Source organism: Macaca nemestrina, chromosome 9, assembly GCF_043159975.1.
Source record: "Macaca nemestrina isolate mMacNem1 chromosome 9, mMacNem.hap1, whole genome shotgun sequence".
Taxonomy (NCBI): Eukaryota; Metazoa; Chordata; class Mammalia; order Primates; family Cercopithecidae; genus Macaca; species Macaca nemestrina.
In genome coordinates this window covers 65,146,443-65,166,187 of record NC_092133.1, presented here as the reverse complement: position 1 = coordinate 65,166,187, position 19,745 = coordinate 65,146,443, and the positions used below count along the sequence as shown (strand labels likewise).

At 44.4% G+C, this 19,745-nt stretch overlaps 1 long non-coding RNA gene across 4 annotated transcripts in view; it reads right to left on the bottom strand.

Annotated features, from left to right (window-relative positions):
* The window catches only part of LOC139356253 (uncharacterized), a 43,322-nt gene that overhangs the window by 20,293 nt on the left and 3,284 nt on the right, over positions 1–19,745 (bottom strand). For 3 of the 4 annotated variants that reach the window (XR_011607800.1, XR_011607799.1, XR_011607798.1), the window contains 2 exons: positions 18,833–18,908; positions 15,459–15,608 (listed from right to left, as the gene is read on the bottom strand). This is a non-coding gene — a long non-coding RNA (uncharacterized lncRNA). Of the gene's footprint in view, positions 1–741; positions 863–15,458; positions 15,609–18,832; positions 18,909–19,745 lie in introns of all 4 variants that reach the window. The other variant, XR_011607801.1, reaches the window with a different exon arrangement.

The window sequence follows — 19,745 nt, the reverse complement described above, 5'->3', positions numbered from 1 at the left end:
GTTTTTACGCCATTTTCCTGCCTCAGCCTCCCGAGTAGCTGGGACTACAGGCGCCCGCCACCTCGCCCGGCTAGTTTTTTTTTTTTTTTTGTATTTTTTAGTAGAGACGGGGTTTCACCATGTTAGCCAGGATGGTCTCGAACTCCTGACCTCGTGATCCGCCCGTCTCGGCCTCCCAAAGTGCTGGGATTACAGGCTTGAGCCACCGCGCCCAGCCCTCATAATTTTAAGATGATATCACCATCTACCCAGAAAGAAACCGCCGGCTGGGCACAATGGCTCATGCCTCTAATCCCAGCACTTTGGGAGGCAGAGGCGGGCGGATCATTCAAGGTCAGAAGTTTGAGATCAGCCTGGCCAACACAGTGAAACTCAAGTCTCTCACTACTAAAAATACAAAAATTAGCTGGGCATGGTGGCAGATGCCTGTAATCTCAGCTATTCAGGAGGCGAGGCAGGAGAATCGCTTGAACCTGGGAGGCGGAGTTTGCAGTGAGCCGAGATAATGCCACTGCAGTCCAGCCTGGGGGACAAAGTGAGACTCCCTCACAAAAAAAAAAAAAAAAAGGAAAAAAGAAACCAGTTGGGCGTGGTGGCGCACACCTGTAACCCCAGCACTTTGGGAGGCCGAGGCGGGCAGATCACTTGATGTCAGAAGTTCAAAACTAGCCTGGCCAACATGGTGAAATCCTGTGTCTACTAAAAATATTGTAAAAATTAGCCGGGCATGGCGGCAGGCACCTGTAATCCCAGCTACTCTGGAGGCTGAGGCAGGGGAATCGCTTGAACCGGGAGGCGGAGGTTGCAGTGAGCCGAGATCACGCCATTGCATTTCAGCCTGGGCGACGAAGTGAGACTCTGTCTAAAAAAATTAATTAATTAAAATAGTCAAACTCACAGAAGCAGAGTACAATGGTGGTTTCCAGGGGCTGAGGGGAGGAGGAAGTGGGGAGTTGCTCTTCAATGGGTTGAAAGTTTCAGCTGTGCAAGATGAATGTGTTCTAGAGATCTGCTGCACAACATCATGCCTAGAGTTCATAATACTGCATTGTACACTTAATTTGTGAAGTGGGTAGATCCCATGTTAAATATTCTTACCACGAATTAAAAACAAAAAGAAACAGCCAATTAGAAATTCTTAATTTTAGTAATTTTTTATTTGAGATAAGTTATCTTCTGACGTTTTAAAGTAAAGAAATAGGCCGGGTCCAATGGCTCACACCTGTAATCCCAGCACTGTGGGAGGCCTGGGTGACAGATTTGAGTTCAGGAGTTTAAGACCAGCCTGCGCAACATGGCAAAACCCCATCTCTACAAAAAATACAAAAATTAGCTGAGCGTGGTGGTGTGCGCCTGTGGTCCTAGCTATTTAGAAGGCTGAAGCAGGGCCGGGCACGGTGGCTCAAGCCTGTAATCCCAGCACTTTGGGAGGCCGAGATGGGCGGATCACGAGGTCAGGAGTTCGAGACCATCCTGGCTAACCCGGTGAAACCCCCTCTCTACTAAAAAATACAAAAAACTAGCCGGGCGAGGTGGCGGGCGCCTGTAGTCCCAGCTACTTGGGAGGCTGAGGCAGGAGAATGGCGTGAACCCAGGAGGCGGAGCTTGCAGTGAGCCGAGATCTGGCACTGCACTCCAGCCTGGGCGACAGAGTGAGACTCCGTCTCAAAAAAAAAAAAAAAAAAAAAAGAAGGCTGAAGCAGGAGGATAACTTGAGCCCAGAAGGCAGGGGTTGCAGTGAGCCAAGATCATGCATGTCACTGCACTCCAGCCTGGGAGACAGAACAAGACCCTATCTCAAACAACAAAAACAAAACAAAAAAACCCGTACACAATGTTGACTCTAGATTGGTGCAACTCACTGTATGCTGAAGTGAAAGTGTAAGAGGACGGATGGAGGAAAGGAAGCGTGGGTAAATGAGGAGGTGTGTGATAACGCAGTACAGCAAAGTGTTTACTCTAAAACCTAGGTGGTTATAAGGATGCTCATTCTGTAATTCTTTCAACTTTTCTGTTTTTCTGGACAAAATGTTAGAGGGAAACACCAAAAACAAAACTATTTATTATATAAGTCTATGTCTGTAAGTAAATGCGAAGGAAACTGTCTATATGGATACCCAGAAAGGGAAGGGAAGGAATTAGGCAGGTAGGGGCTGGGGCGGGGGGTGGTAAGGAAGTTTGGAGAACAGAAACTTGGACTTTTGCTTTTCCGTGTTTTGGTTTTTTGCATTAAGAATATACTCATATAGTCATGTGATTTTTTTTTAAGTAAAAAGTTCAGCATGTGAGGGTCCCCACAAGCTCATGAGGCAGCATCACTCTTGTGCAGAAGAGGAAGCCTAGAATCAGACAGTTACAGGGGTCCACCAAGGTTACAGAGAGTCAGGAACGACAGGGAGGACAGGAACGAGAGCCCGGCCTGTGCTCCTCCAGGTAAGGAACTCATGATATTCTTCACTGAGAAGTAGATGAACTTTCAACTCTCTGCAGAGCAGAGGAGAGCTTCTGGACTAGTGTGGCCATTGGGCTTTTAGCTATGCAGAAATAGTATGCCCTTGGCCCAGAGATGAGCAGGTAAAATTTGGGGCGCTAGACTTCCCAAGTGTTACCTCTGCAGCAAGCAGGCTCTGTCCATTTACAATGCTGTGTTATACAACAAATAGTATCATGTACCAGTTGGGTCATAATGTGAAAAAGAATGAGGCACAGCCTTAGAGAGTGAGAATTTCTGGTCCTAATAAAGGAGTAAAAAGACCATAAAGTTTGAGAATATTGGTTCAAGAAATGACTACGAAGAGCCACTTACCCTAGAAAAGTGAAGATTCATCCTGGACTCTCCAGTGGAAAAACAGTTTGCATACGGAATAAAATCATATCACTCATTCCTTCAAAACAGACTTAATGAGTGCTATGGTTTGAATATGGTTCCCTCCAAAGTTCATGTTGACACTTAATCCCCAATGTGATGGTACTGAGAGGTGGGGCCTTTAAGAGGTGATTGGATCATGAAGGCTCTATTCCCATGAATGAATGGATTCATGGATTCATCCTGGAAAACTAGCTGCCTTTTTTTTTTTTTTTTTTTTTTTGAGACAGCCTTGTTCTGTTACCCAGGCTGGAGTGGGGTGGCACAATCTTGGGTCACTGCAACCTCCACAATTCTCGTGCCTCAGCCTCCCAAGTGGCTGGGATTACAAGCATGCATCAAGCCCAGCTAATTTTTGTATTTTTAGTAGAGACAGGGTTTCGCCATGTTGGCCAGGTTGGTGTTGAACTCCTGACCTCAAGTGATCCACCCACCTCAGCCTCCCAAAGTGTTGGGATGACAGGGGTGAGCCACTGAGCCCGGCCAGAACTGGCGGTTTTATAAGAAGAGGAAGAGAGACCTGAGCTAGCATGTGAGCATGCTCAGCTTCCCCACCATGTGATGCCCTGCATTGCCCTCAGAACTCTGCAGAGTCCCCACCAGCAAGAAGGTCCTCATCAGATGTGGCCTCTTAACCTTGGACTTCCTAATTGAAAGAAATAAATTCCTTTTCTTTATAAATTAGGTATATTTAGTTTCAGTTTCAGGTATTCTCTCATAAGCAATAGAAACCAGACTAAGGTCACGAGCACTCACCCTGTATCCATTCTGCAACACAGAAGTGGGAGTAATTGTCAGGTGGTTCCTTGTCTCAAGGAGCTCCCCCTATAGAGAGGAGCCAGACAGACAAACCAAGGACTATCATACAGCAAACTGATGTTCAGCCCCCTGGGTACGTCATTTAGGAGTACTTTCAGCGGCAAGTAGGAGAGTTACTGTGGCTAAAATAGGGTCATTTACCTTGACCATTCTCTCATGCTTGTCATCTGATGATGGCAGAAAGGCTGCCCTAACTCCAGGTATCACACGTACAGTCAAAGCACGAAGAAAGGAAAAAGGACATGGATCATTAGCTTTATTTTCCTAACTACTGAGGAAAGCAAAAGACTTCCCAGAAGCTCCAACACATTTGGTTACAGCTCATTGGTTAGAACTATGTCACACGGCACCCCAGGCTGCCAGGGAAGTTGCAAACATGAAAATCTCACCCAAGGCTAAACCGACTAACAAAATCAAGGTTCCATTAGCACAAAAGGTACTGGATATTGAGTATGCAGTTAACAGTGCATGGAAGAAATGCAAATTAGTCAGGTGCACTGACTCATGCCTGTAATCCCAGTGCTTTGGGGGCTGAGGTGGGAGAATCACTTGAGGTCAGGAGTTCAAGACCAACATGGTGAGACCCCATCTCTACTAAAAAAGTAGCCGGGTGTGGTGGCGGGTGCCTGTAATCCCAGCTACTCGGGAAGCTGAGTCAAGAGAATCACTGAAACCTGGGAGGCGGAGGTTGCAGTGAGCCAAGATAGTGCCACTGCACTCCAGCCTGGGCGACAGAGCAAGATTCTGTCTCTCTCTCTTTCTCTCTCTATATAATTTTTTTCTAATGCTCCGTCACCCACCCACCAGCCTGGGTGACAGAGCAAGACCCTGTTTCTAAAAAAGGAAATAAAAAGGTATCAATGGCCTCACTAAGATGGTGGCAATGACCACCTATTACTCCACAAATATATAATGACCTACAACATGTTGGGCACTAGGGATAAAAAGGTGAACAAAAATAAGACTGCTTCTGTCCTCATAGTCTTTATATCCTGGTCAGAAAGATGGACATTAATCAAATGATTAGGCACGCAAATAAATTTAGACAATGAATGTAATGGATGATGCACGGGTCTAAGAGGCAATAAGGCTTTATAAAAGGACAACTTGACCTAGCTTGGGGCAAGAAAGGATTCCCTAAAAAGTGATGCTTTGGACTGAGATCTGAAGGATGAGTAGGAGTTGCTAGGCAAGGTAGACTACAAATTCAAGAGCTGACCAGCATGGTGGCTCATGCCTGTAATCCCAGCACTTTGGGAGGCCAAGGCAGGGACTGCTGGAACCAAAGAGTTCAAGACAAGCCTAGGCTACGTAAGGATATACCATCTCTATAAAAAATAAAAAGTTAGCCAGGTGTAGGGGCACACACGTGTCGTCCCAGCTACTTAGGAGGCTGAGGTGGGAGGATCACTTGGTCCCAAGCAGTTGAGGTTCCAATAGGCCATTGTGCCTCTGTACTCCAGGCTGGGGAACAAAGTGAGATCCTGTCTCTCCCCTGCCCCCCAAAAAGAGCATGGCATGCATGGAGTGTGCACAAAATGAAAAAATGAGAGGGAAGTATAAGATGAGGCTGGAAAGGTAAGTAGGGACCAGACCATAACTGAATTCAAGAACCTAATTGCAAGGACATATTCAAGGTAGTAGAAACGATGTATAAAGGAAAGAGATATACATGATTATCAGATTTTTAGCTTCTGCAACTGGTATAAGAAATAAATGGAGGCTGGGCATGGTGGTTCACGCCTGTAATCCCAGCACTTTGGAGGACAAGGTGGGTGGATCACCTGAGGTCAGCAGTTTGAGACCAGCCTGGCCAATGTGGTGAAACCCCGTCTCTACTAAAAATACAAAAATTAGCTGGGCATGGTGGTGGGCGCTTGTAATCCCAGCTACTCAGGAGGCTGAGGGAGGAGAATCACTTGAACCCAGGAGGCAGAGGTTGCAGTGAGCCAGGATCACATCATTATACTCCAGCCTGGGTGACAAGAGCAAAACTTCATTTCAAAAAAAAAAAAGAACGAACGAACGACAAAAAGAAAGAAAGAAAGAAAGAAAGAAAGAAAAAGAAAGAAAGAAAGAAAGAAAGAAAGAAAGAAAGAAAGAAAGAAAGAAAGAAAGAAAGAAAGAAAGAAAGAAAGAAAGAAAGAAAGAAAGAAAGAAATGGACCAGGCTGGGCACAGTGGCTCACACCTGTAATCCCAGTACTTTAGGAGGCTCAGGTGGGCGGATCACTTGAGGTCAGGAGTTCCAAACCAGCCTGGCCAACATGGTGAAACCCTGTCTCCACTAAAAATACAAAAATTAGCTGGGCGTGGTGGTGCACACCTGTAATCCCAGCTACTTGGGAGGCTGAGGCAGGAGAACCACTTGAACCCGGGGGCGGAGGACAGGGGTTTCAGTGAGTCGAGATCACACCACTGCACTCCAGCCTAGGTGACACAGTGAGACTTCATCTCAAAAAAAAAAAAAAAAAGGGCCAGATGTAGTGGCTCACACCTGTAATCCCAGCACTTTGGGAGGCTGAGGCAGGTAGATCATGAGGTCAGGAGATCAAGACCATCTTGGCTAACATGGTGAAACCCCGTCTCTACTAAAAAACCACAAAAAATTAGCCGAGGATGGTGGCAGGCGCCTAGTCCCAGCTACTGGGGAGGCTGAGGCAGGAGAATGGCATGAACCCGGGAGGTGGAGCTTGCAGTGAGCGGAGATCGTGACACTATACCTCTAGCCTGGGCGGCAGAGCTGAGACTCCATCTCAAAAAAAAAAAAAAAAAAAAAAAGAGGCCGGGCGCGGTGGCTCACACCTGTAATCCCAGCACTTTGGGAGGGCAAGGTGGGCAGATCATGAGGTCAAGGGATTTAGACCATCCTGGCCAAAATGGTGAAACCTTGTCTCTACTAAAAAAAACAAAAATTAACTGGGTGTGGTGGTGTGCACCTGTAGTCCCAGTTACTCAGGAGGCTGAGGCAGGAGAATCGCTTGAACCCGGGGGTTGCAATGAGCTGAGATCACACAACTGCACTCCAGCCTGGCTGACAAGAGGGAAACAGGAAGGAAGGGAAGGAGGGAAAGAGGGAGGGAGAGAGGGAGGGAGAGAGGGAGAGAGAGAGGGAGAGAGGGAGGGAGAGAGGGAGGGAGAGAGGGAGGGAGAGAGGGAGGGAGAGAGGGAGGGAGAGAGGGAGAAAGAAAGGAAAGAACCACTGGGCACAGTGGCTCGCACCTGTAATCCCAGTACTTTGGAAGGCCGAGGTGGGTGGACTGCTTGAGGCCGGAGTTCCAGACCAGCCTGGCCAACATGGTGAAATCCCATCTCCACTAACAATACAAAAATGAGCGGGGTGTGGTGGCACACGCCTGTAATACCAGCTATTTGGGAGGCTAGGCAGGAGAATCGCTTGAACCTGGGAGGCGGAGGTTGCAATGAGCCGAGATCGCGCCACTGCACTCCAGCCTGGCGAAAAAGCAAGACTCATCTCAAAAAAAAAAAAAAAAAAGAAAGAAAGAAATGGAAAAACTTTAAACTATAGGAGACAGAATCCAAAAATACTATGTAGTTGGCTGGATGGCCAAGGATAAGGAATAAATTCAAGAGTGATACATAAATTTCTGGTTTAAGCAATGGGTAGATGTATTATTTAGCCCTAGGGAATGCTGGAGACAGAGTGGGTATAGGAGTCAGCCTCCTGAGTACCTGGGACTACAGATGCCCGCCACTATGCCTGGCTAATGTTTTGTATTTTTTGGTACAGACGGGGTTTCACTGTATTAGCCAGGATGCTCTCGATCTCCTGAGCTGGTGATCCGCCCGCCTCGGCCTCCCAGAGAGCTAGGATTACAGGCGTGAGCCACCACCCCCAGCCTGATTATTGTCCACTGAAAGGGGAATTCTCCCCTAGCCTTTGTAGCAAGGCAATTTCTTCCAAGATTAAAAAATAGCTTCTGGCCGGGCGCGGTGGCTCAAGCCTGTAATCCCAGCACTTTGGGAGGCCGAGACGGGCGGATCACGAGGTCAGGAGATCGAGACCATCCTGGTTAACATGGTGAAACCCCGTCTCTACTAAAAATACAAAAAAAAAATTAGCCGGGCGCGGTGGTGGGCTCCTGTAGTCCCAGCTACTCGGGAGGCTGAGGCAGGAGAATGGCGTGAACCCGGGAGGCGGAGCTTGCAGTGAGCTGAGATCCGGCCACTGCACTCCAGCCCGGGCGACAGAGCGAGACTCTGTCTCAAAAAAAAATAAAAAAATAAATAAAAAATAATAATAAAAAAATAAAAAATAGCTTCTGCAAGACAACTGCTACTGAATGTTTTAAAGCAACAAAAAGAAAGGTAAATCAATTACCTCTACCGCTCTTTCACTATTTAGCATCTATCTGTTTATAGAGAACTTTATTTTATTTTATTTTATTTATTTTTTTTGAGACGGAGTCTTGCTCTGTCTCCCAGGCGGGAGTTCAGTGGCACGATCTTGGCTTACTGCAACCTCCGCCTCCCGGGTTCACGCCATTCTCCTGCCTCAGCCTCCCAGGTAGCTGGGACTACAGGTGCCCAGCACCACGCCTGGCTAATTTTTGTATTTTTTAGTAGAGACGGGGTTTCACCGTGTTAGCCAGGATGGTCTTGATCTCCTGACCTCGTGATCTGCCCGCCTCGGCCTCTCAAAGTGCTGGGATTACAGGCGTGAGCCACCGCCCTCAGCCTTTATTTTTTTAAGAGATAGGTTCGCTGGGAGCGGTGGCTCACACCTGTAATCCCAGGCCTTTGGGAGGCCGAGGCGGGCGGATCACGAGGTCAGGAGATCGAGACCATCCTGGCTAACACGGTGAAACCCTGTCTCTACTAAAAATACAAAAAATTACCCGGGCGTGGTGGTGGGCGCCTGTAGTCCCAGCTACACAGGAAGCTGAGGCAGGAGAATGGCGTGAACCTGGGAGGCGGAGCTTGCAGTGAGCAGAGAAGGCGCCACTGCACTACAGCCTGGGCGACAGTGAAACTGTCTCAAAAAAAAAAAAAAAAAAAAAAAGAGGCAGGGTCTCACTTTGCACCCAGGCTGGAATGCAGTGTCATGTTCATAGCTCACTGCAACCTCTAACTCCTGGGCTCGAGCAATCCTCTTGCCTCAGCCTCCCAAGTACACAGGAATACAGGAACATGCCACCACACCTGGCTAATTTTTTTTTTTTTTGGAGACAGAGTCTTGCTCTGTTGCCCAGGATGGAGTGCAATGGCGCCATCTTGGCTCACCGCAACCTCCATCTCCCAGGTTCAAGTGATTCTTGTGCCTCAGCCTCCCAAATAGCTGGGACTACAGGTGTGCACCACCACACCTGGCTAATTTTTTGTATTTTAGTGGACACCAGGTTTCACCACGTTGCACAGGGTGGTCTTGAACTCCTGAGCTCAGGCAATTCACCTGCCTCGGCCTCCCAAAATGCTAGGATTACAGGTGTGAGTCATTGCAGCCGGCCCTGGCTAATTTTTTTTTTTTTTTTTTTTTTTTTTTGAGACGGAGTCTCGCTCTGTCGCCCAGGCTGGAGTGCAGTGGCGCGATCTCGGCTCACTGCAAGCTCCGCCTCCCGGGTTCACGCCATTCTCCTGCCTCAGCCTCCCGAGTAGCTGGGACTACAGGCGCCCACAACCGCGCCCGGCTAATTTTTTGTATTCTTAGTAGAGACGGGGTTTCACCGTGGTCTCGATCTCCTGACCTTGTGATCCGCCCGCCTCGGCCTCCCAAAGTGCTGGGATTACAGGCGTGAGCCACCGCGCCCAGCTGCCCTGGCTAATTTTTAACTTTTTATAGAGACGGTGTCTCATTATGCTGCCTCAAGTGATCCTCCCACATCAGCCTCCCAAAATGCTAGAATTATAGGCATGCCTGGCCTATACTGGACATTTAAACATCAAAGCTAATACTATACAATTATTAAAATGTCACTGGGGAAAACAGTAACTTTGAGTCTCTAGTTCCCACATAACAAATATCAACTACGATAACAAAACTAAAAATCCACAGACAACACATGTAACAAATAAGTGACAAAATAGTCTCATGATTTCCAAAACATGAGCAGAGGCCGGGCGCAGTGGGTCACGCCTGTAATCCCAGCACTGCGGGAGGGTGGATCACCTGAGGTTAAGAGTTCGAGACCAGCCTGACGAACATGGAGAAACCCTGTCTTTACTAAAAATACAAAAAAAAATTAGCTGGGCATGGTGGTGGTGCATGCCTGTCATCCCAGCTACTTGGAAGACTGAGGCAGGAGAATCACTTGAACCCGGGAGGCAAAGGTTGTGGTGAGCCAAGATCCTGCCATTGCACTCTAGTCTGGGCAACAAGAGCAAAACTCCTTCTCAAAAAAAAAAAAACAAAAAAAGAAAACATGAGCAGGGAAGGATAAATTCTTTTTTTTTTTTTTTTTTGAGACGGAGTCTTGCTCTGTCGCCCAGGCTGGGGTGCAGTGGCCGGATCTCAGCTCACTGCAAGCTCCGCCTCCCGGGTTTACACCATTCTCCTGCCTCAGCCTCCCAAGTAGCTGGGACTACAGGCGCCCGCCACCTTGCCTGGCTAGTTTTTTGTATTTTTTAGTAGAGACAGGGTTTCACCGTGTTAGCCAGGATGGTCTCGAACTCCTGACCTCGTGATCCGCCCATCTCGGCCTCCCAAAGTGCTGGGATTACAGGCTTGAGCCACCGTGCCCGGCCAGAAGGATAAATTCTTGTATCTACGTGGGGGAATTTGCTAGTCCTAAGAACAGGCGATTCAGGGACCTAGTGTTTCAGGTCTGCCATCTTGAAAGCTTAATGAAAAGCTACCTGGAAGGCGTATTCTCAAACAAATTGTTGACAACAGCAGCTGAACCTGGGAGGATTTTTATATACTTGAGGGTGACTGTGAGGAGCCAGAGTTAAGGTCTGCGGGGACTGGAGCAAGCTGGGCCCTATAGAAACTTTCTAAACTAACAGCCAATGCTCACTTTCTGGGACAAAGCCCCATACTGAGGAGAAACTGCTGGACAGAGGATCTAAACTAAGGATGCCAAGAATAACAGGATCAAAGGGAAAAAAAATACAGAGAAAAGTGAGGAAAGACACAGCTAGAGCTCAGAAAGTAGACCTTGTTTTAAAAACAGCTTTACTCAGATATAATTTACAGACTATACTTGTAAGCACTAACAAAAATAACAGAAGCAGCAGCTCTAGAGCTGTGACGCCAGAAGTATTCTCACCAATGCCTTCCCATCTACAGCTCAAAAAGTTTAACTTAATCTAAAAATGAGCAACAGAAAAGATCACACTCAAATCTCACAGAAAGTAATTAGGAAGGAAAAAAAGAGGAAACAGAATAAGCTGGGAGCAGTGGCACATGCCTGTAATCCCAGTTACTCAGGAGGCTGATGAGAGAGGATCCCTTAAGGCCAGGAGTTAGAGGCGGCAATGTGCAATTACCGTGTCTGTGAATAGCCAAGGCACTCCAACACTGGCAACATGGCGGGACCCTGTCTCTTAAAAAAAAAAAAAAACAATTTTGGCAGACACGGTGGTTCACGCCTGTAATGCCAGCACTTTGGGAAGCCAAGGCGGGTGGATCATTTGAGGTCAAGAGTTCTAGACCAGCCTGGCCAACATGGTGAAACCCCATCTCTACTAAAAATACAAAAATTAGCTGGGCGTGGTGCCGGTGCCTGTAATCCCAGCTACTCTGGAGGCTGAGGCAGGAGAATTGCTTGAACCTGGGAGGCAGAGGTCGCAGTGAGCTGACATCACACTACTGCACTCCAGCATGGGCCACAGAGATTGACTCCGTCTCACAAAAAAAAAAAAAAAAAAAAAAAAAAAAAGCAGACTATCTCCACCAAATCTCCACCAATAAAGTGATCTAGAAAAGCTCATCCACGAAACAAATAAAAGCATACCATTTTGAATGAACTCAAACAAACATATATGGCCGGGCACGGTGGCTCATGCCTATAATCCCAGTCCTTAGGGAAGCTGAGGCAGACGGATCACTTGAGGTCAGCAGTTCAAGACCAACCTGGCCAACATGGTGAATCCCCATCTCTACTAAATATACAAAAATTAGCCGGGTATGGTGGTGCATACCTGTAATCCCAGCTACTCTGGAGGCTGAGGCATAAGAATCACTTGAACCTAAGAGGAGGAGGCTGCAGTGAGCCGAGATCTTGCCAGTGCACTCCAGCCTGGGTGATAGAGTGAAACTGTGTCTCAAAAAAAAAAAAAAAAGAAAGAAAGAAAAAAAATAAAATATACATATATATCATATATTGGCTGGGCACAGTGGCTCTCGCCTGTAATCCCAGCACTTTGGGAGGCAGAGGCAAGTGGATTGCTTGAGCTCAGGATTGAGAGCAGCCTGGGCAACTTAGAGAGATCCCATCTCAACAAAAATAAAAACTTAGCCAGGCATGGTAGCACGTACCTGTGGTCTCAGGTACTCAGGAGGCTGAGGTGGAAGGATCACTTGAACCTGGGAGGTGAAGGCTGCAGTGAGCCAAGATCATGCCACTGCACTCCAGCCTGGGTGACAGAGACACCATCTCAGAAAAAATTATATATATAAAATATATATATTAAATATACAAATAATACAAAAAAGTTTTTAAAATTATATATATATAACACACACACAAACACAGATTTTTTTTTTTTTTTTTTTTAGAGAAAGGGTCATACTCAGCTGGGTGCGGTGGCTCACACCTGTAATCCCAGCACTTTGGGAGGCCGAGGCGGTTGGATCACGAGGTCAGGGGTTTGAGACCAGCCTGACCAATATGGTGAAACCCTGTTTCTACTAAAAATACAAAAACTAGCAGGGTGTAGTGGCACACGCCTGTATCCCAGCTACTCAGGAGGCTGAGGCAGGAGAATCGCTTGAACCCAGGAGGCAGAGGTTGCAGTGAGCCGAGATTGTACCACTACACTCAAGCCTGGGCAATAGAGGGAGACTCTCAAAAAAAAAAAAGTCCTGGGTGACTCTATCTGTCACCCAGGATAGAGTACAGAGTCATGATCATAGCTCATTGTAACCTCTAGCTCCTGGACTCATGAAGTTCTCCCACCTCAGCCTCCCAAGTAGCTGGGACTACAGGTACACACCACCACCTCTGGCTAATTTTTAAATTTTTTGTAGAGACAGGGTCTTGCTACATTGCCCAGGCTTGTCTTGAACTCCTGGGCTCAAGCAATCCTCCTGACTTAGCCTCCTAGAGTGCTGAGATTATAGGTTTGAGCCACCATGCCTGCTAAAAGAAAAAATTTTAATGCTATGGTGAAGAATAAAAATCAAATTAAGAAAAACTTTTCAGTTTTTCAATGAGATAAAATAACTCAAGAAAGAAGTAGAAATAAAAGATAACTTCACAAATGAAGGCTATACGAGAAAGAGTAAAAGACCGAATAAACACAACAGATTTCTTAAAAATGGGAAATTTTGAGGCATGTGTAGTGGTGCATGCCTACAGTCCCAGCTACAGGAGCTCAAAGCTATCAAGTGCCATGATTACATCTGTGAATAGCCACTGCACTTCCATGTGGGCAACACAGCACGATCCTGTCTCTTAAAAAAAAAAAAGAGAAATTTTGAAAACTGAATAAGGAAAAAGATGAAAAAGATTTGATGTGACAAAGGAGATTCGAAAAAGAGAGCCAACATATGCACAACAAGAGTCCTTAAAGAAGAAAACCAAAGCAACTGGAAAACCAAACACTAAAAATTGTAATTCAAGAAAATTTTGATAAAACTTTTAAAAAATACATATGAACTACAAATTGAAAGCGCACACTGAGTACCCAGAAAAACCGACAAAAAACACCACCAAAATATATTCTAGTAAAACTACTGATTTTTAAAGGAAATCACTTAGAAAAAAGATTTTAAGAAAATCACATATAAGGAAAAAAGATTAGACTGGCATCTCATTTTTATAGCGATGCTTTGTTCCAAAAACAGTAAAGTAACATACCTAAGACAATGAAGAAAAGAAAATGTGAACCAAGAATTTTATATACAGCCAAAATAATTTTCAGGTATAAAGTCACATATAAGATATTATCAATAGGCAGTACTGTTTCCATAAGCCCTTTCTCAGGAATCTACCCAATAACAAGTCACAAACAACAAAAATGACTGGAGACACTGACATAAGGACTGACGGCACTGATTATTGGTGGATGCTAGCATCACAAAAAGAACTAGACATACATATCTCCTGCCAGAAGTATACCACCTATGAAGCAGTTCTGCCCTAAACAAACAAACAAACCAACCTGAATATTCAGAAAATACAGAAGACAGAGGAATATGTTAAATGACATCATGGGGAAGCAATACTCTAGATTTATGACAATGTAGTTTCTTAAACAAAAAAAGCTATAAAAAATACATAAAGGAGTAATCCATATATTAAAAGCAACTTAATAGTCACACAATGTAAAAATCTTATTTGGACCCAGATTCAAGAAAACAAACAATAAAAGAAAATAAATATTTCTAAGACAATCATGTAAAATTAATATTTTGAAATATTAATTTTTTAGAAGTGATAACAGTATTGTTGGTTTTTTTTTGAATCCTTTTCTTTTAGAGATACATATCCAAACATTTATGGATATAATAATATGGTACCTAGGGTTTGCATCAAAATAATTCTGAAAGAGGAGGTAGGTTAGCATATAGATAAAATAATTATTGAAGCTGGAGGATGAATACATAGGGGTTCCTTACGTGATTCTATCAACTTTTGTACATGTTTGACATTTTCTATAAAAGGTTATTTTTTTTTTTTTTTTTTTTTTTTTTGAGACAGAGTCTCACTCTGTCATCCAGGCTGGAGTGTAGTGGCATGATCTCAGCTCACCACAACCTCCAACCCTGGGTTCAAGCGATTCTCCTGCCTCAGCCCCCTGAGCAGCTGGGATTACAGGCACCCACCACCACACCGGCTAATTTTTATATTTTTAGTAAAGATGGGGTTTCACCATGCTGACCAGGCTGGTCTTGAATTCCTGACCTCAGGCGATCCACCTGCCTTGGCCTTCCAAAGTGCTGGATTACAGCCGTGAGCCACCGCACCCAGCCAAAAGATATTTTTTGAGAAAGAAAAAGACACATGGATTTAGTATTCTGATTTATTAATTTAATAAAAATTTGCAGTTTTATAACACAACTCTAAAATATTACCCTCTCTTACCCATAGAAATTCATTTTGTTTCAACTTTTATATTTTCCAGATCACATTTTCAGTCTTAAAAAAAAAATGATAAAATCTGATCAAGGTCGGGTGTGATGGCTCACACCTGTAATCCCAGCACTCTGGCAGGCCACAAGGCAGGGGCGGGGTCGGGGGGAATTGCTTGAGCCCAGGAGTTCAAGACCAGCCTGGGCTACATGGTGAAATCTCATCTCTACAAAATACGCAAAAAATTAGCTGGGCATTGTAGCACGCGCCTGTAGTCCCAGCTATTCAAGAAGCTGGGGTGGGAGAATCACCTGAGCCCAGGAAGTCAAGAATGCAGTGAGCTATGACTGTCCCACTGCACTCCAGCCTGGGCATAACAGGGAGACCCTGTCTCAAGACAAACAAACAAAACTGATAAAATCTATCCTGACTTAATTACAGGTGTGAGCCACCACACCCAGCCTTACAACTGAATTTTGAGAATGACTATGAAATCTGGTCCACAAAGGACAATATAATTTTCTTTCAGTAATTCATCCCCATAATTTCAATTACAGAAAGCATGAAAAAAAGACTTACCTGTTTTACGTGTGGATTCATGGCCATTTCAGTTACATTCTTTTTGGTCTCACAGAAAATAATAGCCCTCCCTTCAGACCCACTGTAGACTTGAAGGACATCTCCAATAACTGCCGGCCTCTGAGACCAATGACACTGGATGGCCAAATGCTTTGAAGAAAGAAAATATCACAGTATTTGTTTCATTAAAATTATTTTAAAATATTTCTCTTGTGTAGTTTTTCTATCCGGTCAAGAACTAGCCTTCCTGGGAGACTGTAAGACAAAGACTCTCCTCAACAGCACTTAAAAACAATATAGACAAATGGCCATCAATAAAAAGAATAAACAAACTGCAATATATTCAAACAGAATACCATTCAACAATTAAAAGAAACCAACTATTGATATACATGGAACAATATGAACCTTAAAAAAAATGCCGAATAAAGTCTTAACAGAAAATGAGCACACACAGTATAATTCCATTTATATGAAGTTCTAGAATAGGCAAAATCAATCAATTGCGGAAGAAAAATCAGAACAGTGGTTGTCTCTGAACCGGGTATACTGACTGGGAAGGGACATGAGGGAACTTTCTAGAATGATTGGCAATATTCGATATGGTGATGAGGGTTTGGGTTACACACATATGAATTTTTTAAAAATAGGCAAATGTACACAAGATTTTGCATTTCATTGTACATAATAAAAATTATAATATGAATGAACCTCAAAAACATTACGCTAAGTGAATGAAACGACATAAAAAGTCACATATTGTATGATTACATTTACAGTCACGCATTGCTTAATGACAGGGATACGTTCTGAGAAATGTATTGTTAGGCAGCTTCATCGTTATGCAAATATCACAGAGTGTACGTACACAAACCTAGGGTATAGCCTACTACACACACCTAGGCTATATGGTATGTCCTGTCGCTCCTAGGCTACAAACCTGAACAGCATGTTACTGTACTGAACACTGTAGGCAACGGTAAGTATGTGCGTCTCTAAACATATCTAAGCACAGAAAAGGTACGGTAAGAACATGGCATAAAAGATAAAAACTGATACACCTGTATAGGACGGCTCCATTATAATCTTATGGGACCACCATCGAATATGTGCCACCGTATATATGGTCCATCGCTGACCAAAACATTGGTATGCAGCACATGACTGTACACGAAATATCCAAAACAGGTATATCCATTGAGACAAAAAGCAGACTAGTGATTGACAGTGGATAAAGAAAGGAGGGAATGGAGGCTGGGAACAGTGGCTCACGCCTGTAATCCCAGCACTTTGGGAGGCCAAGGCCAGCGGATCACCTAAGGTCAGGAGTTCGAGACCAGCCTGGGCAACATAGTGAAACTCCATCTCTACTAAAAATACAAAAACTTAGTCATGGGCACCTGTAGTCCCAGCTATAACCGGGAGGTGGAGGTTGCGGTGAGCCAAGATCACGCCACTGAACTCCAGCCTGAGCAACAGAGCTAAACTCCATCTCAAAAAAAAAAAAGGAAAAAGGAGGGAATGGGGAGTAACTGCTTACTGGTTGTGGGGTTTCCTTTTGGGGTGATGAAAATGTTTGGAACTAGATAGAAATGATGGCTGTACACTGTAAATGTACTACATAACACTGAATTGTACACTTTAAAATGTTTAGTTTTAGTTATGTGAATTTTACCTCAATTTTAAAAATTGTAAATATGGCGTTCTACTTAAAGATATATATAGGCGGGGCATGGTGGCTCATGCCTGTAATCCCAGCACTTTGGGAGGCTGAGGCAGGTGGATCACCTGAGGTCAGGAGTTCAAACCAGCCTGGCCAATGTGGTGAAACCCCATCTCTACTAAAATACAAAAATTAGCTGGGCATGGTGGCAGGCACCTGTAATCCCAGCTACTCAGGAGGCTGAGGCAGGAGAATTGCTTGAACCCCGGAGACAGAGGTTGCAGTGAGCCGAGACTGCGCCATTGCACTCCAGCCTGGGCGACAAGAAAACAAAAACAAAAACAAAAACACAACATGAAAAAAGAAAATCCACCACATCTTTGAGTGATGTTAACAGTAAAAAAATAAAAATAAAAACCACAGGGATGCAAATCAACAAAACAGACTATGGGAAACTCATAAGACAAATGAGTTTTTCTGTTGTTTTTTTCTGAGACGGAGTCTCACACTGTCGCCCAGGCTAGAGTTCAGTGGCACGATCTCAGCTCACTGCAACCTCCACCTCCCAGGTTCAAGCGATTCTCCTTTCTCAGCCTCCCAAGTAGCTGGGACTACAGACATGTGCTACTATGCCTTGCTAATTTTTATATTTTTAGTAGAGACAGGGTTTCACCACATCGGTCAGGCTGGTCTGAAACTCCTGACCTCAGGTGATCTACCAGCCTCGGCCTCCCAAAGTGCTGGGATTACAGGTGTGAGCCACCGTGCCTGACCAACAAATGAGTTTTTTCAACAGAAAATTGCAAAGAAAAAGAAGGAACTATAGATTATAAAATGTTTAAGACTCACATCAATCAGTAGCAATGTAAGAATTGTATTTGGATCCAGATTCAAACAAACAATTTAAAAAAGACAGCAATGGCAATAGGCACACTAGGTATTTAATGATATTAAAGAATTACTAGGCCAGGTGCGGTGGCTCACGCCTGTAATCCCAGCACTTTGACAGACAGACCAAGGCAGGCAGGTCACATGAGGTCATGAGTTCGAGACCAGCCTGGCCAACATGGCGAAACCCCGTCTCTACTAAAAATACAAAAAATTAGCTGGGTGTGGTGGTGGGCACCTGTAATCCCAGCTACTTGGGAGGCTGAAGCAGAAGAATCGCTTGAACCAGGGAGGCAGAAGTTGCAGTGTGCTGAGATTATACCACTGCCTGGGCAACAAGAGTGAAACTCTTCTCAAAAAAAAAAAAAAAAATTACTGTTTTCTTCTACTGTGATAATGACTCCGGTTTTAAAGAGTCCTTAGTTATCATTTAGAAATATATACAATTACTTGATGAAATGATGACTGGGATTGTTTCAAATGCAGGGGTGAAGAAAAGATCATTGTTAAAGACTGGTAATAGGTAATGTGTTCTTTATACTGTTCAATCTTTCTATTCAATTTACTATTCAATTTTATATGTTTGAAAATGTCCTTATCAATGTTTTTTTACTGACATATTTTACATTCTTACTGCAAAACTTTCAACCATTACAAAATATACAAGCTTCTTTTTTAGTCTTATTATTATTTTTTTTTTTTGAGACAGTCTCAATCTGTTGCCCAGGCTGGAGTGCAGTGGTACGATCTCAGCTCACTGAAACCTCCATCTCCGTCTCAAAACAACAACAACAACAACAACAACAACAACAAAACCGCATACCTTTCAGAAGCTTTATAGTCTCTTCAGAAATAGGAAAATTGGAGAAGGCTCCTTCTTTCTGTTCACATGTTAAGGTCTGTAAAAATGAAATCAATGGCCTAAATAATATAATTTATATTCAACTCTTCTTCATTTACTGTTTTTAATTTTGTACAGATTCACTTACAAGGAAACTTAGTGGAACACTCTTTTTTTTTCTTTTTTTTTTTGAGACAGGGTCCCACTCTGTTGCCCAGGTTGGAGTGCAGTGGCACCATCACAGCTCACTGTGGCCTCAACCGCCAGGCTCAAATCCTTCCCACCTCAGCCTTCCAAGTAGCTAGGACCACAGGCGCATACACCACCATGCTCACTTAGTTTTTTATTTTTCGTGGAAACAGGGTCTCACCATGGTTACCCTGGCTGGTCTGAAACTCGTGGCCTCAAGAGATCCTCTTGGCCAGGCGCAGTGGCTCATGCCTGTAAACTCAGCACTTTGGGAGGCTGAGGCAGGTGGATCACCTGAGGTCAGGAGTTCAAGACCAGCCTGACCAACATGGAGAAACGCTGTCTCTACTAACAATACAAAATTAGCCAGGTGTGGTGACGCATGCCTGTAATCCCAGCTACTTGGGAGGCTGAGGCAGGAGAATCGCTTGAACCCAGGAGGCGGAGGTTGTGGTGAGCCGAGATCACGCCATTGCACTCCAGTCAGGGCAACAACAGAGAAACTCTGTCTCAAAAAAAAAAAAAAAAAGAAAGATCCTCCCGCCTTGGCCTCCCAAACTGCTGGGATTACAAGCATAAGCCACTATGCCCAGCCAAAAAGGTTATTTATTAATCTAAATCATACAGATGTAGACAAAATTATAAAGATTAACACAAGCCCATAAACTAAGCTAAAAGAAATTACATAATGAGGAATGTAAAAGTT